Here is a 26,431-nt window from a genome sequence, read left to right as displayed (position 1 = left end):
TACCCATATGGCACAAACAAATTCTAGAGTCACCCCTGGTCCACGTTTATGGCGATATCTCGAAAAGGCGTCCACATATAGAACTAAGGCCCACTCCTTTTTAAAATACTCATTAACACCTTTCATGTGATACCCATATCGTACAAACAAATTCTAGAGTCACCCCTGGTCCACCTTTATGGCGATATTTCGAAAAGGCGTCCACCTATAGAACTAAGGCGCACGCCCTTTTAAAATACTCATTAACACCTTTCATTTGATACCCATATCGTACAAACAAATTCTAGAGTCACCCCTGGTCCACCTTTATGGCGATATTTCGAAAAGGCGTCCACCTATAGAACTAAGGCCCACTCCCTTTTAAAACACTTATTAACACCTTTCGTTTGATACCCATATTGTACAAACGCATTCTAGAGTCAACCCTGGTCCACTTTTATAACGATATTCCGAAAAGGCGTCCACCTTAAGAACTAAGGCCCACGCCCTTTTAAAATACTCATTAACACCTTTCATTTGATACTCATATAGTACAAAGAAATTCTAGAGTCACCCCTGGTCCACGTTTATGGCGATATCTCGAAAAGGCGTCCACATATAGAACTAAGGCCCACTCCTTTTTAAAATACTCATTAACACCTTTCATTTGATACCCATATCGTACAAACAAATTCTAGAGTCACCCCTGGTCCACCTTTATGGCGATATTTCGAAAAGGCGTCTACCTATAGAACTAAGGCGCACTCCCTTTTAAAATACTCATTAACACCTTTCATTTGATACCCATATCGTACAAACAAATTCTAGAGTCACCCCTGGTCCACCTTTATGGCGATATTTCGAAAAGGCGTCCACCTATAGAACTAAGGCCCACGCCCTTTTAAAATACTCATTAACACCTTTCATTTGATACCCATATTATACAAACGCATTCTAGAGTCACCCCTGCTCCACTTTTATAACGATATTCCGAAAAGGCGTCCACCTATAGAACTAAGGCCCACTCCCTTTTAAAACACTTATTAACACCTTTCGTTTGATACCCATATTGTACAAACGCATTCTAGAGTCAACCCTGGTCCACTTTTATAACGATATTCCGAAAAGGCGTCAACCTATAGAACTAAGGCCCACTCCCTTTCAAAATACTCATCAACACCTTTCATTTGATACCCATATAGTACAAACAAATTCTAGAGTCACCCCTGGTCCACCTTTATGGCGATATTTCGAAAAGGCGTCCACCTATAGAACTAAGGCCCACGCCCTTTTAAAATACACATTAACACCTTTCATTTGATACCCATATTGTACAAACGCATTCTAGAGTCAACCCTGGTCCACTTTTATAACGATATTCCGAAAAGGCGTCAACCTAAAGAACTAAGGCCCACTCCCTTTCAAAATACTCATCAACACCTTTCATTTGATACCCATATAGTACAAACAAATTCTAGAGTCACCCCTGGTCCACCTTTATGGCGATATCTCGAAAAGGCGTCCACCTATAGAACTAAGGCCCACGCCCTTTTAAAATACACATTAACACCTTTCATTTGATACCCATATTGTACAAACGCATTCTAGAGTCACCCCTGGTCCACTTTTATAACGATATTCCGAAAAGGCGTCCACCTATAGAACTAAGGCCCACTCCGTTTTAAAACACTTATTAACACCTTTCGTTTGATACCCATATTGTACAAACGCATTCTAAAGTCAACCCTGGTCCACTTTTATAACGATATTCCGAAAAGGTGTCCACCTATAGAACTAAGGCCCACTCCCTTTCAAAATACTCATTAACACCTTTCATTTGATACCCGTATAGTACAAACAAATTCTAGAGTCACCCCTGGTCCACCTTTATGGCGATATCTCGAAAAGGCGTCCATCTATAGAACTAAGGCCCACGCCCTCTTAAAATACTCATTAACACCTTTCATTTGATACTCATATCGTACAAACAAATTCTAGAGTCACCCCTGATCCATCTTTATGACGATATCTCCAAACGGCGTCCATCTATAGAACTTAGGCCCACGCCCTTTTAAAATACTCATTAATACCTTTCATTTGATACCCATATCGTACAAAATAAATTCTAGAGTCACCCCTGGTCCACCTTTATGGCGATATCTCGAAAAGGCGTCCACCTATAGAACTTAGGCTCACTCCCTTTTAAAATTATCATTAACACATTTCATTTGATACCCATATCGTACAAACAAATTCTGATCCACCTTTATGGCGATATCCCTAAATGGTGTCCATCTATAGAACTATGGTCCACTTCCTCTTAAAATACTCTTTAATACCTTCCATTTGATACACATGTCATACAAACACATTCCAGGGTTACCCTAGGTTCTTTTCACAACATGGTGATATTCCCTTACTTTGTGTCCACAGCTCTCAACTGAGTATGTAATGTTCGGTTACACCCGAACTTAGCCTTCCTTACTTGTTGTGACTAACTTTAACATTATATTGCTTAATAATTTTTACTTCATCCTGTTCAAAGCATTTATTTTGTTTTCGTAGACATTCACCATTCTTTTAAAATTGCATACCTGTTATAAATAGTCTTGGTTTATATTCACGAGGTATCTTTGTCTCATATTCATTACTAATTTCTTTGTCCATTATTTCTTTTATTTTGTCTCTTTCATTTTCATCAACGCTATCGATCACCATAATACCATTATTACCAGCTTGAATGTCTGCTATCTTTAGTTCCTTGGGATTAATTTTATTGTTTAGATCTTTCTTGGTTTTTCACACGTTTGTTTTACTTTCGGTTTAACAATAATAGGAATACGTTTCTTTAATTCAGGCACTGTAGTATCTTTGCCTTTGTTTTCACATTTTATGTTATTATTTTTCATTACTTCTGCGTATGACAGCCCTTTTTCATTGTTATTACTACTAATTTTCTTAATTTCGTTACATACCTTTTCATTGTCTTTACCAATTATTTCAGTTTTATTTTTAACTTCTTCTATCATTTCATATAAGCTTTTTATCTCACCAATTTTTTTTTTCAAAAAGCTTTTGCGATCTTTCCATAGTTGCTACTCTTTGAGTATATTGACCCTCTACAGCTTTCAATAAAGCTTTTATTTCGTTTTGGCTTTTCTTCATCACCACTTCAAACTCATTTTTATACTCATTTAATATTGTATTGTTTTTCTTAACACTCATTTGCATTTCTTGTAGCACCAATTCTACATTCTGAATATATGTAACACATTCATCACACATAAATCGTGCCATGGGTTTTTCCTCAAAAAATTTTACAACTATATTTATCAACACCTGCACATGCAAGGCTTAAATGGTACACTTTATTACACACACCCTCGCATCGTATACCTGTCTCCTCTCTTATAGAGCGATTGCAGTTCGCGACATACTCATTTTGCTTTTGCCTTATTTCGATTTACTTCTCCGTTTATTAGTATATGTATGTGTTTAAATTTGTTTATTAAATACATTTATTTGAGTCTTTTTTCTCAAAGTTAACTCCTATTATATTAGGAATTCAATGACGTATTATTACATTATTTGTTACATTTTGTAAAGCGCGAACAAAACACTTTATTTTGCACAACTTTTTATTAATTTTCTAAAATGTTTTACCACAATTTTTCTGCTCGGAAAATGTGTACAAGGTTTTCACGTCTGCTTTGTCACAAGTATTTGTCAAGAGGACGGAGTTATGCTATGTTCAAACAGAAAAATAAATTGAGGCAATATCAATTCAAATTGAGTGGTGTTCATACAACTAAATTTAGCTTACACAATAGTAATTTGATGGCCAGTTGGCTCATCTCTACAGCAACAACATACCTGTGTTCAGAATGTCAAAATGTGCGTGTTGGAATTATGTGAATGGAATGGAATGAAAACATAAAACTTTAAAATTTTTATGTGTTGTAAGATAATGTGTTCAATGTTTTGGTTTCATTTTGAGTTTGCTATCCTCTTTTGACAATTCCTACTCCAGTGAAATGAAAAAAATAATATCAGCTGATGAGATGAGCCAACCATATAGTTGAGCCATGCGCAGCTGACGTTTAAATCTACTCAATAAACACACTTTACAAGGTTGTATTTACAGTTTGAAACAATTTATTACGCAATTTTTTTTAAATTGGCAATTTGTTATTACAATTTATTATATGATAAATTGCGTAATAAATTGCCCAAATGGTATAAATTGCCAATATGGCGTGTGTTTGTACCTAGTATTATTTTATAAAATAGGTCCTGGTTGTTGATAGGGTTTTAAGCTTGGTCGTTAAAACAAACTTCTGGGGACACGACGGACTCATTCAGTCTATGTGAGGTCCTCATGAACCGGCCATTTCAACCTAACCTATATTTTGCTTTTTACTTTAGAACCAACCGGTTAAGTAAGCGATGTCAGCTAACTAAGCGCCTTCAAATGTAGATCCATAAGGAACATGGGGTCGCCAGAGCCTCGGCTGTTAAAGAAACAGGATTCGCCAAGGGTAGGTGAGGTTGACAATTGGGTTGGAGAAGCTATATATTGCGCTGGCAACCCATTGAAAGGGTTGCGCTACACAACCCCTTGTATCAATTTGGTATTTTAATCGTCTCTTACGACAGACATACCTACCGCGGGTATACTCTAAGCCCCCTAACCCGCTGGAGCCATGAGAGGCGTGAGTGACCTTGGGTGTCCCAAGGAAAGTTCCGTCGTGATTGGTGTTGTTGGGTGAGCGACCAGGCAGCAGTGTACAACAAATGCACTATTCAGGAGGATACCCTTGCTGCGCCCAGAAAATCTGGGAAAATTGGATGTACTGATCGGATGCAGCAAACGAGTATATTCTTTAATAGCATATGATCAACTTGGAGACAACGAAACGTTTATTTTCCTATCCAACAGGGAACTGGCGCTAGACCCTGCTGCTAAAGAAGGATAGGCGTAGTCATATCAATTCGTTCCCGGGTTAATTGGGGAAAGCAGTTTTAGCAGTACTTTGCCCTTTTCATACTGCATATCCATACAAGAACTTCGGATAATGAATCAAACAGTCATCTGCATTTGCTTGTTTTTGTAGCACATCTAATTTACTTCGTAACATCAATTTATCCCTTGTTATAATGTTGAGTTCTCTATGAATGCAACAGCGAAGTATCTTCGGATACCCCTGATTCTAGTTATCTGAAATCTCCTTGAGTCCCTTGTGCCTTTGGCCTCTCAGAAAAGAGCTAATTGTAAAGGTAACCGGTACGGGTAACCGGCAGGCCGTTAACCTTATTGTTGTTGTTGCATATGTTTTGTTTAGCGATAACGCAAACATACCTAATGAAGTAACTTCAAAATGTAAATAACATCGAGAGAGAAGGAATGTCGAAAACACAATAGGTAAGAGCGAGAAAGCGAGTCACACGTACACTATTTTGAGAGAGCGCGTGCGTTACTTTTTCACGACAACAATGTAAAAATCATTAACACGATAATTGGTGACCAAGTTATCGGTGACGATTAAATAATCGATTAGGTAACGAGTACCTGTCTTGTAGGGAAGTTATGTTTTGAACTCAGAGTTAGCTTTTCTCTAGGGGTTAAACTCATACAATTTTGACAAATTTAAGAATCAACTCTGATACAAAAGTTCTGCAAGTTGGCCTTAAGGCCGTGACACAATGACATTTTTCATATAGATGTGTTTAACACAAACTTATGCATGACAGTAACAGCGCCACAATCAATGATGCAAGATGGCGTATTTGTAAACAGAAGTCAGCTGATGTTTATTTTCGCCAAATGTGCAAATTTGTTTATCTACAAAAAGTGTAACGCTTTTGCGTTGCGAGCAGGCAACAATTTTCACAGAAGAACGAAATACCCCGTAAAGGCTTTGCCTGCTTTTTAGAATAGAACAAAATATATTTACAACCCGCAATGGAGTCATTTTTGAATTAACTTTCTTAATCTTTTCATTTTACCTCTCTTGGCAAAATAATGAATTTCATACTTGTTAAAATTATACTTCTTTCATATATATATGTACATATATATTATCTAATAAATAAAATTCTTCTGTCACGGTGTTAGAGGCTTAACTCCTCCGAAACGGCTGAACCGATTGTCATGATTTTGTGAGCATATTGGGTAGGTCTGAGAATTGGCCAACGACTACCTTTTTTTCGCTACGTGCATAGGGTCTTGAGATCAAAACGTGGACCCGGGTACCCCTAGAATGTGTTTATACAATATGGATATCAAATGAAAGCTGTTAATGAGTGCTATAGTACAGGATAATTTTCATACAACTGGGAGGCTAGAGTCTCGAGATATAGCCCAAAAGGTGGACCCGGGACCCCTAGAATGTGTTTATACAATATGGATATCAAATGAAAGCTGTTGATGAGTGCGATAGTACAGGATAATTTTCATACAACTGGGAGGCTAGGGTCTCGAGATATAGCCCAAAACGTGGACCCGGGTACTCCTAGAATGTGTTTATACAATATGGATATCAGATGAAAACTGTTGATGAGTGCTATAGTACAGGATAATTTTCATACAACTGGGAGGCTAGGGTCTCGAGATATAGACCAAAACGTGGACCCGGGTACCCCTAGAATGTGTTTATACAATATGGATATCAAATGAAATCTGTTGATGGGTGCTATAGTACAGGATAATTTTCATACAACTGGGAGGCTACGGTCTCGAGATATAGCAAAAACGTAGACCCGGGTACTCCTAGAATGTGTTTATACCATATGGATATCAAATGAAAGCTGTTGATGAGTGCTATAGTACAGGATAATTTTCATACAACTGGGAGGCTAGGGTCTCGAGATATAGCCCAAAAGGTGGACCCGGGACCCCTAGAATGTGTTTATACAATATGGATATCGAATGAAAGCTGTTGATGAGTGCGATAATACCGGATAATTTTCATACAACTGGTAGGCTAGGGTCTCGAGATATAGCCCAAAACGTGGACCCGGGTACTCCTAGAATGTGTTTATACAATATGGATATCAAATGAAAACTGTTGATGAGTGCTATAGTACAGGATAATTTTCATACAACTGGGAGGCTAGGGTCTCGAGATATAGACCAAAACGTGGACCCGGGTACCCCTAGAATGTGTTTATACAATATGGACATCAAATAAAAGCTGTTGATGGGTGCTATAGTACAGGATAATTTTCATACAACTGGGAGGCTAGGGTCTCGAGATATAGACCAAAACGTGGACCCGGGTACCCCTAGAATGTGTTTATACAATATGGACATCAAATAAAAGCTGTTGATGGGTGCTATAGTACAGGATAATTTTCATACAACTGGAAGGCTAGAGTCTCGAGATATAGCCCAAAAGGTGGACCCGGGACCCCTAGAATGTGTTTATACAATATGGATATCAAATGAAAGCTGTTGATGAGTGCGACTGTGCGGGTGACTCTAGAATTTGTTTGTACGATATGGGTATCAATTGAAAGGTGTTAATGAGTATTTTAAAAGGGAGTGGGCCTTAGTTCTATAGGTGGACGCCTTTTCGAGATATCGCCATAAAGGTGGACCAGGGTTGACTCTATAATGCGTTTGTACAATATGGGTATCAAACGAAAGGTGATAATGAGTATTTTAAAAGGGTGTGGGCCTTAGTTCTATAGGTGGACGCCTTTTCGAGATATCGCCATAAAGGTGGACCACGGCTGACTCTAGAATTTGTTTGTACGATATGGGTATCAAATGAAAGGTGTTAATGAGTATTTTTTTAAAAGGGCGTGGGCCTTAGTTCTATAGGTGGACGCCTTTTCGAGATATCGCCATAAAGGTGGACCAGGGTTGACTCTATAATGCGTTTGTACAATATGGGTATCAAACAAAAGGCGATAATGAGTATTTTAAAAGGGTGGACGCCTTTTCGAGATATCGCCATAAAGGTGACCACGGGTGACTCTAGAATTTGTTTGTACGATATGGGTATTAAATGAAAGGTGTTAATGAGTATTTCAAAAGGGCGTGGGTGTTAGTTCTATAGATGGACGCCTTTTCGAGATATCGCCATAAAGGTGGACCAAGGGTGACTCTAGAATTTGTTTGTACGATATGGGTATCAAATGAAAGGTGTTAATTAGTATTTTAAAAAAGAGTGGGCCTTAGTTCCTTGGGTGGATGCCTTTTCGAGATATCGCCATAAAGGTGGACCAGGGGTGACTCTAGAATTTGTTTGTACGATATGGGTATCAATCGAAAGGTGTTAATGAGTATTTTAAAAGGGAGTGGGCCTTAGTTCTATAGGTGGACGCCTTTTCGAGATATCGTTATAAAGGTGGACCAAGGGTGACTCTATAATGCGGTTGTACAATATGGGTATCAAACGAAAGGTGATAATGAGTATTTTAAAAGGGAGTGGGCCTTAGTTCTATGGGTGGACGCAATTCGAGATATCGCCATAAAGGTGGACCAGGGGTGACTCTAGAATTGTTTTGTACGATATGGGTATCAATTGAAAGGTGTTAATGAGTATTTTAAAAGGGAGTGGGCCTTAGTTCTATAGGTGGACGCCTTTTCGAGATATCGTTATAAAGGTGGACCAGGGTTGACTCTATAAAGCGGTTGTACAATATGGGTATCAAACGAAAGGTGATAATGAGTATTTTAAAAGGGTATGGGTGGACGCCTTTTCGAGATATCGCCATAAAGGTGGACCACGGCTGACTCTAGAATTTGTTTGTACGATATGGGTATCAAATGAAAGGTGTTAATGAGTATTTTAAAAGGGCGTGGGCCTTAGTTCTATAGGTGGACGCCTTTTCGAGATATCGCCATAAAGGTGGACCAGGGTTGACTCTATAATGCGTTTGTACAATATGGGTATCAAACAAAAGGTGATAATGAGTATTTTAAAAGGGTGGACGCCTTTTCGAGATATCGCCATAAAGGTGGACCACGGCTGACTCTAGAATTTGTTTGTACGATATGGGTATCAAATGAAAGGTGTTAATGAGTATTTTAAAAGGGCGTGGGCCTTAGTTCTATAGGTGGACGCCTTTTCGAGATATCGCCATAAAGGTGGACCAGGGTTGACTCTATAATGCGTTTGTACAATATGGGTATCAAACAAAAGGTGATAATGAGTATTTTAAAAGGGTGGACGCCTTTTCGAGATATCGCCATAAAGGTGGACCACGGGTGACTCTAGAATTTGTTTGTACGATATGGGTATTAAATGAAAGGTGTTAATGAGTATTTCCTTTTCGAGATATCGCCATAAAGGTGGACCAGGGGTGACTCTAGAATTTGTTTGTACGATATGGGTATCAAATGAAAGGTGTTAATGAGTATTTTAAAAGGGCGTGGGCCTTAGTTCTATGGGTGGACGCCTTTTCGAGATATCGCCATAAAGGTGGACCAGGGGTGACTCTAGAATTTGTTTGTACGATATGGGTATCAATTGAAAGGTCTTAATGAGTATTTTAAAAGGGAGGGGGCCTTAGTTCTATAGGTGGACGCCTTTTCGAGATATCGTTATAAAGGTGGACCAGGGGTGACTCAAGAATTTGTTTGTACGATATGGGTACCAATTGAAAGGTGCTAATGAGTATTTTAAAAGGGAGTGGGCCTTAGTTCTTTAGGTGGACGCCTTTTCGAGATATCGCCATAAAGGTGGACCAGGGGTTGCTCTAGAATTTGTTTGTACGATATGGGTATCAATTGAAAGGTGTTAATGAGTATTTTAAAAGGGCGTGGGCCTTAGTTCTATGGGTGGCCGCCTTTTCGAGATATCGCCATAAAGGTGGACCAGGGGTGACTCTAAAATTTTTTTGTACGATATGGGTATCAATTGAAAGGTGTTAATGAGTATTTTAAAAGGGAGTGAGCCTTAGTTCTATAGGTGGACGCCTTTTCGAGATATCGCCATAAAGGTGGACCAGGGGTGACTCTAGAATTTGTTTGTACGATATGGGTATCAAATGAAAAGTGTTAATGAGTATTTTAAAAGGGAGTGGGTCTTAGTTCTATAGGTGGACGCCTTTTCGGAATATCGTTATAACGGTGGACCAGGGTTGACTCTAGAATGCTTTTCTACAATATGGGTATCAATTGAAAGGTGTTAATGAGTATTTTAAAAGGGAGTGGGCCTTAGTTCTATAGGTGGACGCCTTTTCGAGATATCGTTATAAAGGTGGACCAGGGGTGACTTTAGAATTTGTTTGTACGATATGGGTATCTAATGAAAGGTGTTAATGAGTATTTTAAAAGAGCGTGGGCCTTAGTTCTATGGGTGGACGCCTTTTCGAGATATCGCCATAAAGGTGGACCAGGGGTGACTCTAGAATTTGTTTGTACGATATGGGTATCAATTGAAAGGTGTTACTGAGTATTTTAAAAGGGAGGGGGCCTTAGTTCTATAGGTGGACGCCTTTTCGAGATATCGTTATAAAGGTGGGACAGGGGTGACTCTAGAATTTGTTTGTACGATATGGGTACCAATTGAAAGGTGTTAATGAGTATTTTAAAAGGGAGTGGGCCTTAGTTCTATAGGTGGACGACTTTTCGAGATATCGCCATAAAGGTGGACCAGGGGTTACTCTAGAATTTGTTTGTACGATATGGGTATCAATTGAAAGGTGTTAATGAGTATTTTAAAAGGGCGTGGGCCTTAGTTCTATGGGTGGCCGCCTTTTCGAGATATCGCCATAAAGGCTGACCAGTGGTGACTCTAGAATTTCTTTGTACGATATGGGTATCAAATGAAAAGTGTTAATGAGTATTTTAAAAGGGAGTGGGTCTTAGTTCTATAGGTGGACGCCTTTTCGGAATATCGTTATAACGGTGGACCAGGGTTGACTCTAGAATGCTTTTCTACAATATGGGTATCAAACGAAAGGTGTTAATGAGTATTTTCAAAGGGAGTGGGCCTTAGTTCTATAGGTGGACGACTTTTCGAGATATCGCCATAAAGGTGGACCAGGGGTTACTCTAGAATTTGTTTGTACGATATGGGTATCAATTGAAAGGTGTTAATGAGTATTTTAAAAGGGCGTGGGCCTTCGTTCTATGGGTGGACGCCTTTTCGGGATATCGTTATAACGGTGGACCAGGGTTGACTCTAGAATGCTTTTCTACAATATGGGTATCAATTGAAAGATGTTAATGAGTATTTTAAAAGGGCGTGGGCCTTAGTTCTATGGGTGGCCGCCTTTTCGAGATATCGCCATAAAGGTGGACCAGGGGTTACTCTAGAATTTCTTTGTACGATATGGATATCAAATGAAAAGTGTTAATGAGTATTTTAAAAGGGAGTGGGTCTTAGTTCTATAGGTGGACGCCTTTTCGGAATATCGTTATAACGGTGGACCAGGGTTGACTCTAGAATGCTTTTCTACAATATGGGTATCAAACGAAAGGTGTTAATGAGTATTTTAAAAGGGAGTGGGCCTTAGTTCTATAGGTGGACGACTTTTCGAGATATCGCCATAAAGGTGGACCAGGGGTTACTCTAGAATTTGTTTGTACGATATGGGTATCAATTGAAAGGTGTTAATGAGTATTTTAAAAGGGCGTGGGCCTTAGTTCTATGGGTGGACGCCTTTTCGGGATATCGCCATAAACGTGGAGCAGGAGTGACTCTAGAATGCGTTTGTACAATATGGGTATCAAATGAAAGGTGCTAATGAGTATTTTAAAAGGGCGTGGGCCTTAGTTCTATAGGTGGACGCCTTTTCGAGATATCGCCATAAAGCTGGACCAGGGATGACTCTAGAATTTGTTTGTACGATATGGGTATCAAATGAAAAGTGTTAATGAGTATTTTAAAAGGGAGTGGGCCTTAAATCTATAAGTGGACGCCTTTTCGAGATATCGCCATAAACGTGGACCAGGGGTGTCTTTAGAATACGTTTGTACAATATGGGTATCAAACGAAAGGTGTTAATGAGTATTTTAAAAGGGAGTGGGCCTTAAATCTATAAGTGGACGCCTTTTCGAGATATCGCCATAAACGTGGACCAGGGGTGTCTTTAGAATACGTTTGTACAATATGGGTATCAAACGAAAGGTGTTAATGAGTATTTTAAAAGGGAGTGGGCCTTAAATCTATAAGTGGACGCCTTTTCGAGATATCGCCATAAACGTGGAGCAGGGGTGTCTTTAGAATACGTTTGTACAATATGGGTATCAAATGAAAGGTTTTAATGAGTATTTTAAAAGGGAGTGCGCCTTAAATCTATAAGTGGACGCCTTTTCGAGATATCGCCATAAACGTGGACCAGGGGTGACTCTAGAATGCGTTTGTACAATATGGGTATCAAAGGAAAGGTGTTGATGAGTATTTAAAACGGAGTGGGCCATAGTTCTATAGGTGGACGCCTTTTCGAGATATCGCCAGGGGTGACTCTACAATTTGTTTGTACGATATGGGTATCAAATGAAAGGTGTTAATGAGTATTTTAAAAGGGAGTGGGTCTTAGTTCTGTAGGTGGACGCCTTTTCGAGATATCGCCATAAAGGTGGATCAGGGGTGACTCTAGAATTTGTTTGTACGATATGGGTATCAAATGAAAGGTGTTAATGAGTATTTTAAAAGGGCGTGGGCCTTAGTTCTATAGGTGGACGCCTTTTCGAGATATCGCCATAAAGCTGGACCAGGGGTGACTCTAGAATTTCTTTGTACGATATGGGTATCAAATGAAAAGTGTTAATGAGTATTTTAAAAGGGATACCCATATGGGTATCAAACGAAAGGTGTTAATGAGTATTTTCAAAGGCGTGGGCCTTAGTTCTATAGGTGGACGCCTTTTCGAGATATTGCCATAAAGGTGGACCAGGGGTGACTCTAGAATTTCTTTGTACGATATGGGTATCAAATGAAAAGTGTTAATGAGTATTTTAAAAGGGAGTGGGTCTCAGTTCTATAGGTGGACGGCTTTTCGGAATATCGTTATAACGGTGGACCAGGGTTGACTCTAGAATGCTTTTGTACAATATGGGTATCAAATGAAAAGTGTTAATAAGTATTTTAAATGGGAATGGGCCTTAGTTCTATGGGTGGACGCCTTTTCGGGTTATCAACATAAACGTGGACCAGGGATGACACTAGAATTTTTTTGTACGATATGGGTATCAAATGAAAGGTTTTAATGAGTATTTTAAAAGGGAGTGTGCCTTAAATCTATAAGTGGACGCCTTTTCGAGATATTGCCATAAACGTGGACCAGGGGTGACTCTAGAATTTGTTTGTAGGATATGGGTATCAAACGAAAGGTGTTAATGAGTATTTTAAAAGGGAGTGGGCCTTAGTTCTATAGGTGGACGCCTTTTCGAGATATCGCCATAAAGGTGGACCAGGGGTGACTCTAGAATTTGTTTGTAGTATATGGGTATCAAACGGAAGGTGATAATGAGTATTTTAAATGGGAATGGGCCTTAGTTCTATGGGTGGACGCCTTTTCGGGATATCAACATAAACGTGGACCAGGGGTGACTCTAGAATTTGTTTGTAGGATATGGGTATCAAACGAAAGGTGTTAATGAGTATTTTAAATGGGAATGGGCCTTAGTTCTATGGGTGGACGCCTTTTCGGGATATCAACATAAAGGTGGACCAGGGGTGACTCTAGAATGCTTTTTTACAGTATGGGTATCAAATGAAAGGTGTTAATAAGTATTTTAAATGCGAATGGGCCTTAGTTCTATGGGTGGACGCCTTTTCGGGATATCAACATAAACGTGGACCAGGGGTGACTCTAGAATTTGTTTGTAGGATATGGGTATCAAACGAAAGGTGTTAATGAGTATTTTAAAAGGGAGTGGGCCTTAGTTCTATAGGTTGACGCCTTTTCGAGATATCGCCATAAAGGTGGACCAGGGGTGACTCTAGAATTTGTTTGTACGATATGGGTATCAAACGAAAGGTGATAATGAGTATTTTAAAAGGGAGTGGGCCTTAGTACTATACGTGGACGCCTGTTCGAGATATCGCCATAAAGGTGGACCAGGGGTGAGTCTATAATGTGTTTGTACGATATGGGTATCAAATTAAAGGTATTAATGAGGGTTTTAAAAGCGAGTGGTGGTAGTTGTATATGTGAGGCGTTTTCGAGATATCGACCAAAATGTGGACAAGGGTGACCCAGAACATCATCTGTCGGGTACCGCTAATTTATTTATATATGTAATACCACGAACAGTTATCCTTCCAAGATTCCAAGGGCTTTTGATTTCGCCCTGCAAAACTTTTTCATTTTCTTCTACTTAATATAGTAGGTGTCACACCCAATTTACAAAGTTTTTTTCTAAAGTTATATTTTGCGTCAATAGACCAATCCAATTACCATGTTTCATCCCTTTTTTCGTATTTGATATATTATTATGGCATTTTTTTCATTTTTAGTAATTTTCGATATCGAAAAAGTGGGCGTGGTTATAGTCCGATATCGTTCATTTTAAATAGCGATCTGAGATGAGTGCCCAGGAACCTACATACCAAACTTCATCAAGATACCTCAAAATTTACTCAAGTTATCGTGTTAACGGACGGACAGACGGACATGGCTCAATCGAATTTTTTTTCGATACTGATGATTTTGATATATGGAAGTCTATATCTATCTCGATTCCTTTATACCTGTACAACCAACCGTTACCCAATCAAAGTTAATATACTCTGTGCGCTCTGCTCAAATGAGTATAAAAACTAGATATATTTATAAACGAATAACATTTCATTTCTAATAATGTATTCAAAATAATTTTAATACATTAAATTTAATAAATTATTAACTCTTATAAAATCGAGATTAATATTATTACTATTAATTATTTAATAAACCCCGATACGCAAGGTACAAAAAATTAATTTTTCTTATAAAATCAAAATTTTTCAAATTATTTCAATAATCTTCCAAAATACAAATAAATTATAATTAAATTTATTTTTTCATTAAAAATTACTAAAACACTAATTTTTATACTTACTTTTAATATAAGTTAAACAAATATTAATATTAATAAATAAATCATAAATAAATAAATATTAAATTCAATTTATATTGATTTGCACAAACATCTTTTCAATGTAAATGAAATACTTTACTTAATAGGCTTTAAATTGTCTTTCTAGATACACCTTCCGATACATCTACTATGTTACGACTTATCTTATTTTAGAATAAGAGCGACGGGCGATATGTACATATATTTAGAGCTAAAGTCAAATTTTTTATCTTTAAAATTTTACTACCAAATCCAATTTCATTAAACATTTAAAATTAAAATTCATTTAAATAGTTTTATTGTAACCCATTTCTACTTAAATATAAGCTACACCTTGATCTAATATAAATTAGTGAAAATTATTATTCTAATAAAATATTCTAATGACGGTATATAAACCTAAAACTAATTTAAGTGAGGTACATCGTGGACTATCGATTATAGAACAGGTTCCTCTGCATAGACTAAAATACCGCCAAATTTTTTAAGTTTCAAGGACATAACTAATACTACCTTAATGAAAGATAACTACATTTTTTATAATATGGTATCTAATCCTAGTTTAATAATAAAATTTCTAATTAATCAAATTTCACTTAATAAATGTATATATATTTTTAATTTATACCTTTCATCTAAAAAATTTTACTTGTATTATTTGTATAACCGCGGATGCTGGCACAAATTTAACCAATACTGAATAAAATTACTAATTCCAATTTTAATTGGTTAATAAAACTAGTTACTGAGAATAAAATTTAAAATATCAATTATTAAAATAAATAATAATACACACAAAAATTTGCATATAAAATAAATTTATAACAAAAAATAAGCTAAAATAAAACTTTATATTTAAAAATAATATTTATAAAAACCACAAAAATAATTAATAAATATTAAATCCAAATAATAAAAATGATCAATTTAAATTATAAAAATAAAAATTATGAAAATGATCGATAATTCTAAAATTTTTAATATTGTAAAATTAATTAATAATTTTCAAATAAATAATTTAATATAGTAATTATCTTCGAATTCATTGAAAAATTTATCATCCGATTCTCATTCCAAGTGATCGCATCTGATGATTTATTAACTTGGACCCCGTCATATTTTACTTGAGGCTATATACACTTAGTACATTCCAAGGGACTATTATACGATTCTGTGTGGGGCTTTAAGCCATAACGTTCCTCAAAAAATTTAAATATTTGTTGATTGCTCGTAAAATTGTTGAACTCCAAGCGCAGGTTCCTTTTCATATGACTGCTCCACATAAATGTAAGATGGTGCTGAAAATATTAAATATGTATGCGATCACCAGCACGTGTGGCAATATCCAACCATTGCTGCACACATTCCATCGATGTTTCGGCTTCCCCGTAGTGTTCGTTAAAAAGTGTAGGATTTGAAAGTAAACCTTGTGCGGCCATTACACCATCAGCCTGTGGTTGTGCATGCAAATGTTTAGCGTCTTTCCAGGTGCGAACATTGCCATTAACAATAAGTGGTTTTTGGATGGATTTCTTTACTTCAGACATAGCGTTAATATTAAGAGGATCTGATACCTTCTGCCACATGTTTCGTTCATGTAATGACATAAATGTGGCACCACATTTTTCTAGTTGACGTGCCAGTTCCACTGTATAGCGTACTGATTGCTCTCCACTGCCATTTAATCAGCGTAATTTTACCGATAGCACACGCATTGTAGTTTGTACAATATATTTCATCAATTCTGGATGTCTCAGCAGACCACAGCCATATGTTTTAGAAATTGCTCAGAGCCACAATTCAAATCCATGCCATCAACATACGGATATATTAACTGGGCTGCTAAGGAGAATCCAGGCATGCTTAACGAACGAAACGATATCATTTCGTTACGATAATCAACGTTAATAAACGAAACGAAGTCATTTCGTTTCGTTTATTAACGTTAAGAACGCCAAATTAACGTTAATTTGACGATCTTAACGTTAATAAACGAAACGAAGTGACTTCGTTTCGTTTATTAACGTTGATTATCGTAACGAAATGATATCGTTTCGTTCGTTAAGCATGCCTGGGAGAATCCATGCGCATCGCACGCAGCGAATTGTGATATACAGGGAATGTCCTCTAAACTTGTGGTAAATTCATTATCACGCGTCTTTTTACTATTTATAAATGAATCAGCAATGATCATTGGTGCCAATGTCAATTTCACACTATGTTGACGAAGAAGCCGCCTGAATGCCAATTTGCTATATCGCACCATTGGCGCACTGACTTTGTAAATCCATGTGATGTATTCTTTTCAGTGTTAAAAGCATTTAAGATATCTATATTTGGCCTTTGTTGATATTATTGCAAGTTAAATTAGCAGTTAATTACATTTATTTACATTTTCCAATTTTGGTTATGCTCTTTATTTCGACCCTCAACTTGTAAACAAATGTCAAATTCTTCTTCTAATGATTTGTTTGAACCAAATTTGAGAGTTGGCTACTTTTCAATATCAGATGGCGCCAGTGTCGCTCAATCTACCGTTCCCCATAAAAATACGTGCAATCTACTCATAATGCATAAGCTTGGGTTAAACTCATCTATATGCTTATGTGACGGAGCTATTAATAATATAAACACCTCAATAAATATCTTAGTACCTAAAACGCCTTTCTTTTATCACTTTGGAGTTTAAATTACTGATCAGTAACAACTAACCACTTTCAAATACACTTTCGACTCAAGGTATCACCAGCCAGCATTTGCTGCGTTCTAAATTCGCTATTTCGTTGTAATGTTTCTAGTCTTCATGAACTATTGTACAGATATAGTTCATAATTGTTTATACCGAGTTTGTCAAGCGATGTGATGTTTTATGGGCCAATGTACGACCTTGTTGCCCGCTTCGCACCATTAAACAGGCACCATGCAAACCCAGCTATGAAGCAAAAATAGTTATTATGCTATGTACAAACATATTTACTTGTGAGATCTACAAAGTCAGCGTATTATCACAACACCTCTATGTATGTACATATGCCGCTAGTTCATGCTATGTACAACTGCGGTTAAAAAAATAGCAGTCTGAAGTATATTAGAGACGTGTTAGTATGTCAAAAACAAATCCTAATGTTGTTGTTGTAGCGCTGGGTTATAGTCCTTTGCCAGATACAGATCCGGTACGTTCTGGTTAAAAGCACCATTAAGGTACAAGCCCGCCCATCTCGGGAACAATTTAATATGACCACATTACACCTTCTAGGCCATTCCGCCCCTCCCCCTATTTCCATGAAAAACTTAGGTTCGCAAGAGCCCCAACTACTAAAAAAAACAGGATTCCTCACGGGTAGGTGAGGTTGGCAATTGGGTTGGAGAAGCTATAAATTCGCTGACAACTCCACTTTATTTTGCGTGTATGTAATTCCATACGCTTTTTTTGTCTCACAATTGTTACTTGGAATCCACCTCGTTCTTAATTTCTTAGATATACTTCCCTTACACGCCAATTACACCACAAATAATTTACCATAAAAGTACTGCTGGTACAGACAGGGTACATTCGCAAACATCAGAGTGCCGATATATTGCTTTTAAATGGTTTTGGTTTTTTTTCGATAAGGGAATGTACAGTTATGTCCCAAAAATAGCAGCTTTTCATGCGCAAGTTAACAGTACATTTCCCACAGTGCTCCTATGGTAATTATAAACAAATATTCCACTTCTCAAGCCACTGGCATTTCATTAGAGAAGCGGATGCAATACCAATCGAAATATTTATAAACAAATACTCCATTTCTCACGCATCGGGTTTCATTAGCGAATCTGAAGGCCGTGACACAATGACATTTTTCATATATATGTGTTTAACACAAGCTTATGCATTCCAATAACATCGCCACAATCAACCAAGATGTTGCGTTTGTAAATATGGAGGAACTTCAGACTTGGCAATTTAAGTTTATTACGTCTTGCCCATTCACATACAAAATTTCGCGAAGCACTGTTATAAACATTCTCCCTATACAACAAAAATACTTGCTAACATATTTTGTGTCGTAATCGATTGTTATATTGCAGTTTTTAATTGCGAAAAATGTTAGAAAATGTACCGACCAGTGGGAAAAATAATTTCACTTGCAAAGTGTGCCAACACCCTTAGCCAAAGCAAATGTCAAATTCTTCTTCTTATTATTTGCTTGGAACAAAATTGGGGAGATGGCTACTTTTCAATATTAGATGGCGCCAGTGTCGCTCATTCTACCGTTCCCCATGAAAATACGTGCAGTCTACTCATAATGCATAAGCTTGTGTTAAACTCATCTATATGAAAAACTGCTTATGTGTCCGAGCTATGATGCAATGCTTATGCTAAGTGTCCAGTTATTGTAAATATTAAAGTAAGTTAGGTATCAAAATCAATAAGCTAAAATTAAGTTATAAATAAGAGTAATTCAGAAGAATAAAGTCAGTTTGGTGTCAACGTTACGTTCGGTAACCAACCACTCGAAAATACGTTTTATTATTTTTTAAAAACACCTAAAGTAGGAGGCTGTTAATTGGCGCCCAACGTGGGGCACGCGTTGTAAATTTTTCCAAGTATCCTCACGGGACGAGAAAAAAACAAAAAAAAAACACAAGAAACAAAACTTTACGTAAAATTTAATGAAACCGCAATGAGCAACGGTAACAAAATTGCTACAGCTAAAAAAATATATGTAATACTCCTATATTGCTACAAAAAGCTAGGTACATTCCCAAAAATCAGAGTGCCGATATATTGCTGTTTAAACGTTTTTGTTTTTGTATTCAGTAATAATGTACCTAAATTTTAATTTTCTGTTGTCACACTTATGCGGCTACAATCACAAAAATTTTGTAGGCTGTCTTGTTTTGATTTCGAATTCAAAACACATTGCAAGCATTTTCTATTAGCAATATAGGAGTATTACATATATGGCTAAAAAATTAAATAAAAAAGAACTGTGATAAAAATTAAGCCGATTTTTCTAATTCACATGAAAATTTTTGCAAGAGACAGAAGTCGTGATTTTTGGATGCAGTGACCTTGTTATTGGAGGAAAACACGTGAAACTCAAAGTGAAATATTTTATACTCTGCCAAATATTGAAAATAGTAGATAGCACAAAAAAAAATGCGACATAAAGAATTCTTTGTGCGTGTATTAAAAAAATTTTTGTAACGCTGGCCAAGCGAAAAGAATAGTGAAAAGACAACAGATTCAAATTAGCAGCAGAAGCAACAATTGCACTGGGAACTTTCGCAAACGCAACAATTAAGGATATAATTGATTCAGCGATTTCATAATTGCACTTACAGGACCAGCTCATCAATCACACGACGTACGGACTACCTGATTCCCTATCTGCGCTTCGAGGGAGATCTTAAGGCCACAATAGAGGTGGACGGTTAGTGCAAGGGTGCGCAAATGGCGGACGACAACCGTGTTAACTTTTATATTGACAGTCAAGCAGCAATTAAGGCAATAATCTCGCATAGCACAGCATATAAATGCGTGTTAGAGTGTAAGCAGTCTCTGGAGAGAATAGGGACAGGGAGAAGCATACATCTATATTGGGTCCCAGGGCATATGGGAATAGATGGGAATGAAAAAGCGGACGAACTAGCTAAAAAGGGCGCATCCCTTGAAGCTTGCTTCGTAGACGTCCCAATTAGACTGGGAGAGATTAAGCGAAGGCGAGAGGTGCACATGATCGACCAAGCGGGAAAGGCGTGGGTTCAAGCGCGGGTCTGTAAAGTGTCGCAGATTATGTGAGGTCTTACAACCTTAGACTAACAAAGTTGCTTCTATCATTAAAAAGATAGGACTGTAGACTCATGACGGGTATTCTGACTGGACACTGCCTTATGGCGTCACATGCCTTTAAATTAGGCTTGGTCAGTGATAGCAGATGTAGGAAGTGCGAGTTGGAGGAGGAAACGATCGAGCACGTTCTGTGCTCGTGCGCTGCACTTGCCAGGCTAAGACTCCAGCTATTAGGAGTGATACAGCTGTCAGATCTAGAAGCAGCAAGTAGCTTAAGCCCTAGGAAGCTTCTAGTATTTGCCAAGAGGACGGAGTTATTTTATAACATAGGTCCTGGTTTTTGATAGGGTTTTTCATTTTGGTCGTTAAAACAAACTTCTGGTAACACTACGGACTCAATCAGTCTATGTGAGGTCCTCATGGACCGGCCAGTTCAACCTGACCTAACCTACGGGACCAGTGAGAGCAGCAGTGGATGAAAAAAAAGAACGTGACCAAGTAAGGAAGGCTAATTTCGCGTGTAACCGAACATTACATACTCTGCTGAGAGCTTTGTAGACAAAAGAAGAGAAACCCATCATGTAGGGAAATGAACCTAGGGTAACCCTGGAATGTGCTTGTATGACATTGGTATCAAATGGAAAGTAATAAAGAGTATTTGAAAAAGAAGTGGGCCATAGTTCTATAGCTGGACGCCTTTTCGAGAAATCGCCATTAAGGTGGAGCAGGGGTGACTCTAGAATGTGTTTGTACGATATGGATATCAAATGAAAGGTGTTAATGAGTATTTTAAAAGGGAGTGGGCCCTAGTTCTATAGGTGGACGCCTTTTCGAGATATCGCCATAAAGGCGGACCAGGGATGACTCTAAAATGTGTTTGTACGATATGGGTATCAAATTAAAGGTATTAATGAGGGTTTTAAAAGGGAGTGAACCTTAGTTGTATATGTGCAGTAGAGATATACGCCACCGATAAACGCCGCCGCCGATTCGCGACGTTTCCGCACGCCGCCGCCGAATGGCAAAAATATCGGCGCGGCCAATCTTTGTTCTAGGCCAATTATTGTTCATCTCGAAAGTTGGTCCGATATGGTCGAACGGGGTATCAAGGGATGCAAAATTTAACACTTTCTAACCGTTCAAAAGTTATTTGAGCTTCTAGGAAAGTGACGTCAGCGAAGGTATGAGTTCGAAGTCGCAGTCCTGTAGCTTCTGTGCTGGCATATGGTATAAGGGCCAGGATGCGTGGTAGCGACTGGTGGTCGGGATTGCTACTGTTCGCACGTCGGGAAATTTAGCTCCTAAAAACAGCAGAAAAAACTGAAGGTGCCCTTTGGCGCGATCAACAATAAGCCAGCATTGATGGTAATCGTTAAAAATGTGCCACGAGAGTCATGACTATTAGTAGATAATTGATAGCAACCGTAAGCCGCCTTTGTGCGTGACCATCATGTAGCCCCAAATGATTTAAAGAAATCATGCCGACGACGGATATTAGAGTTAGCCCAGAACATCTCCTTCGGTGAAACTACAAAACTGTGAACATTTTAAGTATTTCTATTTCTCCCTCTCTCCGCAAGGAGCTACTCCCGAAATTTTCTGAACGATACGCGAGATTTTGAGGAAAAAACCGCGGATCTTTCGGAATACCATTGACGTCAGCAATATGTTTCCATATTCATTAGTTGTGGACAATGTGATACTCTGAAGTCCAGCCATTCAATTAAGAGGTTTACGCCGATCACTTTTGTCATATAAAAGAGCCTACGCCGCCGCCGCCGATTACGTGACCGGCGTAAACCTCTAATGTGAAGGCGTTTTCGAGATATCGAACCAGGGTGACCCAGAACATCGAAAAAGTGAGCGTGGTCATAGTCGGATTTCGCCCATTTTTAATACCAAGATAAAGTGAGTTCAGTTAAGTACGTGAACTAAGGTTAGTAAAGATATATCGATTTTTGGTCAATTTATCGTGTTAACGGCCGAGCGGAAGGACAAACGGTCGGCTGTGTATAAAAACTGGGCGTGGCTTCAACCGATTTCGCCCATTTTCACAAAAAACAGTTATCGTCATAGAAACTTTGCCCTTACCAAATTTCACAAGGATTGGTAAAATTTTTGTTCGACTTATGGCATTAAAAGTATTCTAGACAAATTAAATGATTTTGAAATTTTCTTTTATTTTTGTATTTTGTTGCAACATAAAATTACTGGAGTTGAATTTTTACATCATTTACTTATATACTGTAAATTTTTTTGTTAAAATTTGACTTTTATAATTATTATTTTTTTCAAGTGGATGACGAAGATTTTGCTAATTTTTATTTAGCATATATATAGTAATAGGAGTAACGTTCCTGCCAAATTTCATCATAATGTCTTCAACGACTGACAAATTACAGCTTGCAAAACTTTTAAATTACCTTCTTTTAAAAGTGGCGGTGCCACGCCTATTGTCCAAAATTTTACTAATTTTCTATTCTGCGTCATAAGGTCAACCCACCTACCAAGTCTATATCTATCTCGATTAGTTTATGCCGTTACAGGGTACCGTTATGTGAACAAAATTAATATACTCTGTGAGCTCTGCTCAGATGAGTATAAAAATAAGGCAGTAAAGTAAGATTAATTTTTGTGCTTACTATGTTTAGTATCTAAGAATTCCCTGTTATACTTATGCTATTTAAAAACAATTATTAAAAATTCTAAGTGTGGATTCATTAATACAAGTCTTTGGAAATATGTCATTAGAAAATGAAAATGAAGCCCTAGTGGCTAGGTTAATAGCCGCAACTAACGCTTCTTTGAATTTAGAGCTACCGGAGTTGCGCAGACAAATCGAGGGGATGACTCATGCAACTACCATTGCGGAGTGCAAGCCTGAGACTTTCAACCAGCAAATAAAATGCGAGGAGTCTTTAGAAATAATAAAGTCTTTGCCCGAATTTACGGGAAAGCAAAGCAAATATGTTAGTTGGAGGGAATCCGCTAATAACACGATGAGTCTGTACGTTAGAGGCAGCCGTATGTATTTTGCTGCACTAATGATATTGAGAAATAAGATCACACAGGAAGCCAATGATTTGTTATCAAATCATGACACAGTACTTAATTTTGATGCCATTTTGGCACGATTAGATTTTGCATACGCCGACAAGAGGCCAGCTCACATCATTGAACAATAGATGAGCATTCTGAGACAGGGCTCTAATTCAATAATTGATTATTACAATAAGGTCAACGAAAAATTAACCTTGCTAATTAATAAAAACTTTGACCTACGGTACTGACAGTTCAGTCACTAAGGAACTTAATGCCAAGAATAGGCGAGATGCTTTACGCATATTTATAACCGGACTGAATGGGAATTTATCAAATATCCTGTTTTCATTGTCGCCAAGCGATTTGCCGAACGCTATGGCAAAGGCCCAGGAGTTGGAGTCGAATAATATGCGAGAAAATTTTGCTGTACATTTTGGTAGGCCAACCCATTTTTCGCCCTCAGCAAATAATGGGCAAACTAACTATAGCCATAAAAAAAACTTCTATAATAAGCTCAGGTTTCCACAAGCACAGCCTCAAAGAAATTTTAACCAAAGAATTGAAAGAGCGCAACCCCGACAGACCCCAATGGATGTTGATTCCAGCATTAGTGTACAAAATCGGCCGCAGCTCAACCCTGCTTATAATTACCAAAATAATAACAATCGAAGTGGTAATATAGAAAAAAGAACACATGGAAGCACGCAACGGACCGTGCAACCGCCCAATAAAACATTACGTGTTAACAATATAAAAGAGGATCATTTTTTAGACCAAATTAGCTTTGCCATACATTTTCTTGTATGACAGGGCAATAGGTAAACATTTTAAAATCTTAATTGACACAGGAGCAACTAGCTGCTATATAAAGTCAGATATTTACAAGAATAGAAATGAATTGGCTATACAAAAAAAGTTAAAACAATTCGTGGCTATTCAATAATACGTTACTATCATACCCCAGCGGGTTAGGGGGTTAGAATACACCCGCGGTAGGTATGCCTGTCGTAAGAGGCGACTTGTTTGCGCCTAATTGGCATCTCTATATGTAATCATATCAAACGTCAATTAGTGGCATTGGCAGCACTGACTGTCAGCTGTCAATGGCTACTTCCGTTTATCTTTATAGTAATTAAACAAAGAAAAACAAGTGCAAGTGTTTTTTATAATCGGCTATAATCCTCGCGTAAGTAAACCTTACAACCCGCAACCCGCATTTTAACGCTAACATTTTGGTCCTTCGAGACGGATCGCGCAATATTTCCGCAAAATACAGTCCACATCGCTTTAATTAAAACATTTCATAAAAACCCGCAAATAAAAAATGTCTTCTTTGAAAGTTCGCGATTCTGCTTTAAATGCATTAAAGCGGCATTTGCAATCTAGCAAAGCCGATTCGCTTGCAGTCGATGTAGAGGCTGCAACCACATATTTGCAATTGCTAGAGGAGCAGTGGGAACGTTTCTGCAAAGCACAAGAAGAAGTGGAGGTGTCGTGTGGCGACGAAAACACAGCAGTAGAAGAGCAGGCACGAATTCAAGGTGAGGAGTGGTATTTGATCGCTAAATCAAATTTTAAGCGCATTCTTGCGCCACAAAAGCAACCAACCCCTACAATAACTCCGACTGCACCTGCACGCATGCCGCTACCGAAGAAGCAGTTACCATAGCGGCGATCCAACAAAATGGATCACTTTTCATGACGCATTCTGTTCACTAGTGAATTCCAATGCAAGTTTGTCGGACGGACAGAAGTTGCAATACTTGCGCAATTGTTTAAATGGTGAAGCATGGGATATGCTGACAGCACGCTATAAAGTTATGCGTATCATAGTGGACAGCCATATAAAAGCATTATCATCGATCGAAAAGGCATCGAAAGACTCCGCAAAAGCAATTAAACACGTTTTAAATTTAACATTGCAGCACGTTGGTGCGCTACGTGCCCTCAAACGCCCGGTTGAATTTTGGGACGACGGGATTTGACTGTTTCGAAATTAGCCTATGAAACGCGAAAACAGTGGGAATGATCGCTTGTAGCCGACGATGTGCCATCGTTTACATCGCTTCGAGATTTTTTGGAAACGCGAGCCCGCTCTTTGGAGATGGTGCCCGCTGCCGCAAACGCACGTACAACTGCAAAGCACGTTTTGCATACAACATGCAACCAATTAGTACCAAAAAGTCATCCATCATCAAAAACCGCTAAAACCACATCGTGTACATACTGCAAAGGTGAGCATCGAATCTACACTTGCGAAAAATTCAACCAACTCGACGCGAGAGCAAAGCTATCCACAATCAAATCAGATGGTGCATGTCTAAACTGCCTTAGTAAAGGACATGTTTTCGCTAACTGCCGCAGCTCGTCATCGTGCCGCATATGCCAACGCCGCCACCACACACCTCTTCATGCTGGTCTCAATACAAACGAGGCAGCTCCTGCTATGCAAAATGCGTCCAAAACATCGTAACGTCGCACTACGCCGATGCTGAACGCGTAGTATTACTAGCTACTGCTGACATTTTATTGCAAGATAACTCCGGCCGCTGGCAGCCAGCCAGGGCACTGTTCGACAACGGCTCACATGCTTCGTTCATCACGGAGCC

At 38.2% G+C, this 26,431-nt stretch overlaps 1 protein-coding gene and 1 pseudogene across 4 annotated transcripts in view; both read right to left on the bottom strand.

Moving 5' to 3' along the window:
* The window catches only part of Rcd-1 (Required for cell differentiation 1), a 95,554-nt gene that overhangs the window by 46,570 nt on the left and 22,553 nt on the right, over positions 1-26,431 (bottom strand). The window contains exon 1 of one of the 4 annotated variants that reach the window (XM_067781799.1): positions 2,574-3,706. The exons of the other annotated variants lie outside the window; for them this stretch is intronic. The gene's annotated coding sequence lies outside the window, so the exon portion shown is untranslated. Of the gene's footprint in view, positions 1-2,573; positions 3,707-26,431 lie in introns of those variants that run through there. 4 annotated transcript variants of the gene reach the window in all.
* LOC137247597 (tRNA-dihydrouridine(20a/20b) synthase [NAD(P)+]-like) lies at positions 15,967-16,862 on the bottom strand (annotated as a pseudogene).

This window comes from Eurosta solidaginis, chromosome 4 (genome assembly GCF_040869045.1).
Source record: "Eurosta solidaginis isolate ZX-2024a chromosome 4, ASM4086904v1, whole genome shotgun sequence".
In the NCBI taxonomy this organism is placed as follows: Eukaryota; Metazoa; Arthropoda; class Insecta; order Diptera; family Tephritidae; genus Eurosta; species Eurosta solidaginis.
Note: the sequence above shows the minus strand (reverse complement) of the source record. Positions and strands in the feature narration are given on the sequence as shown.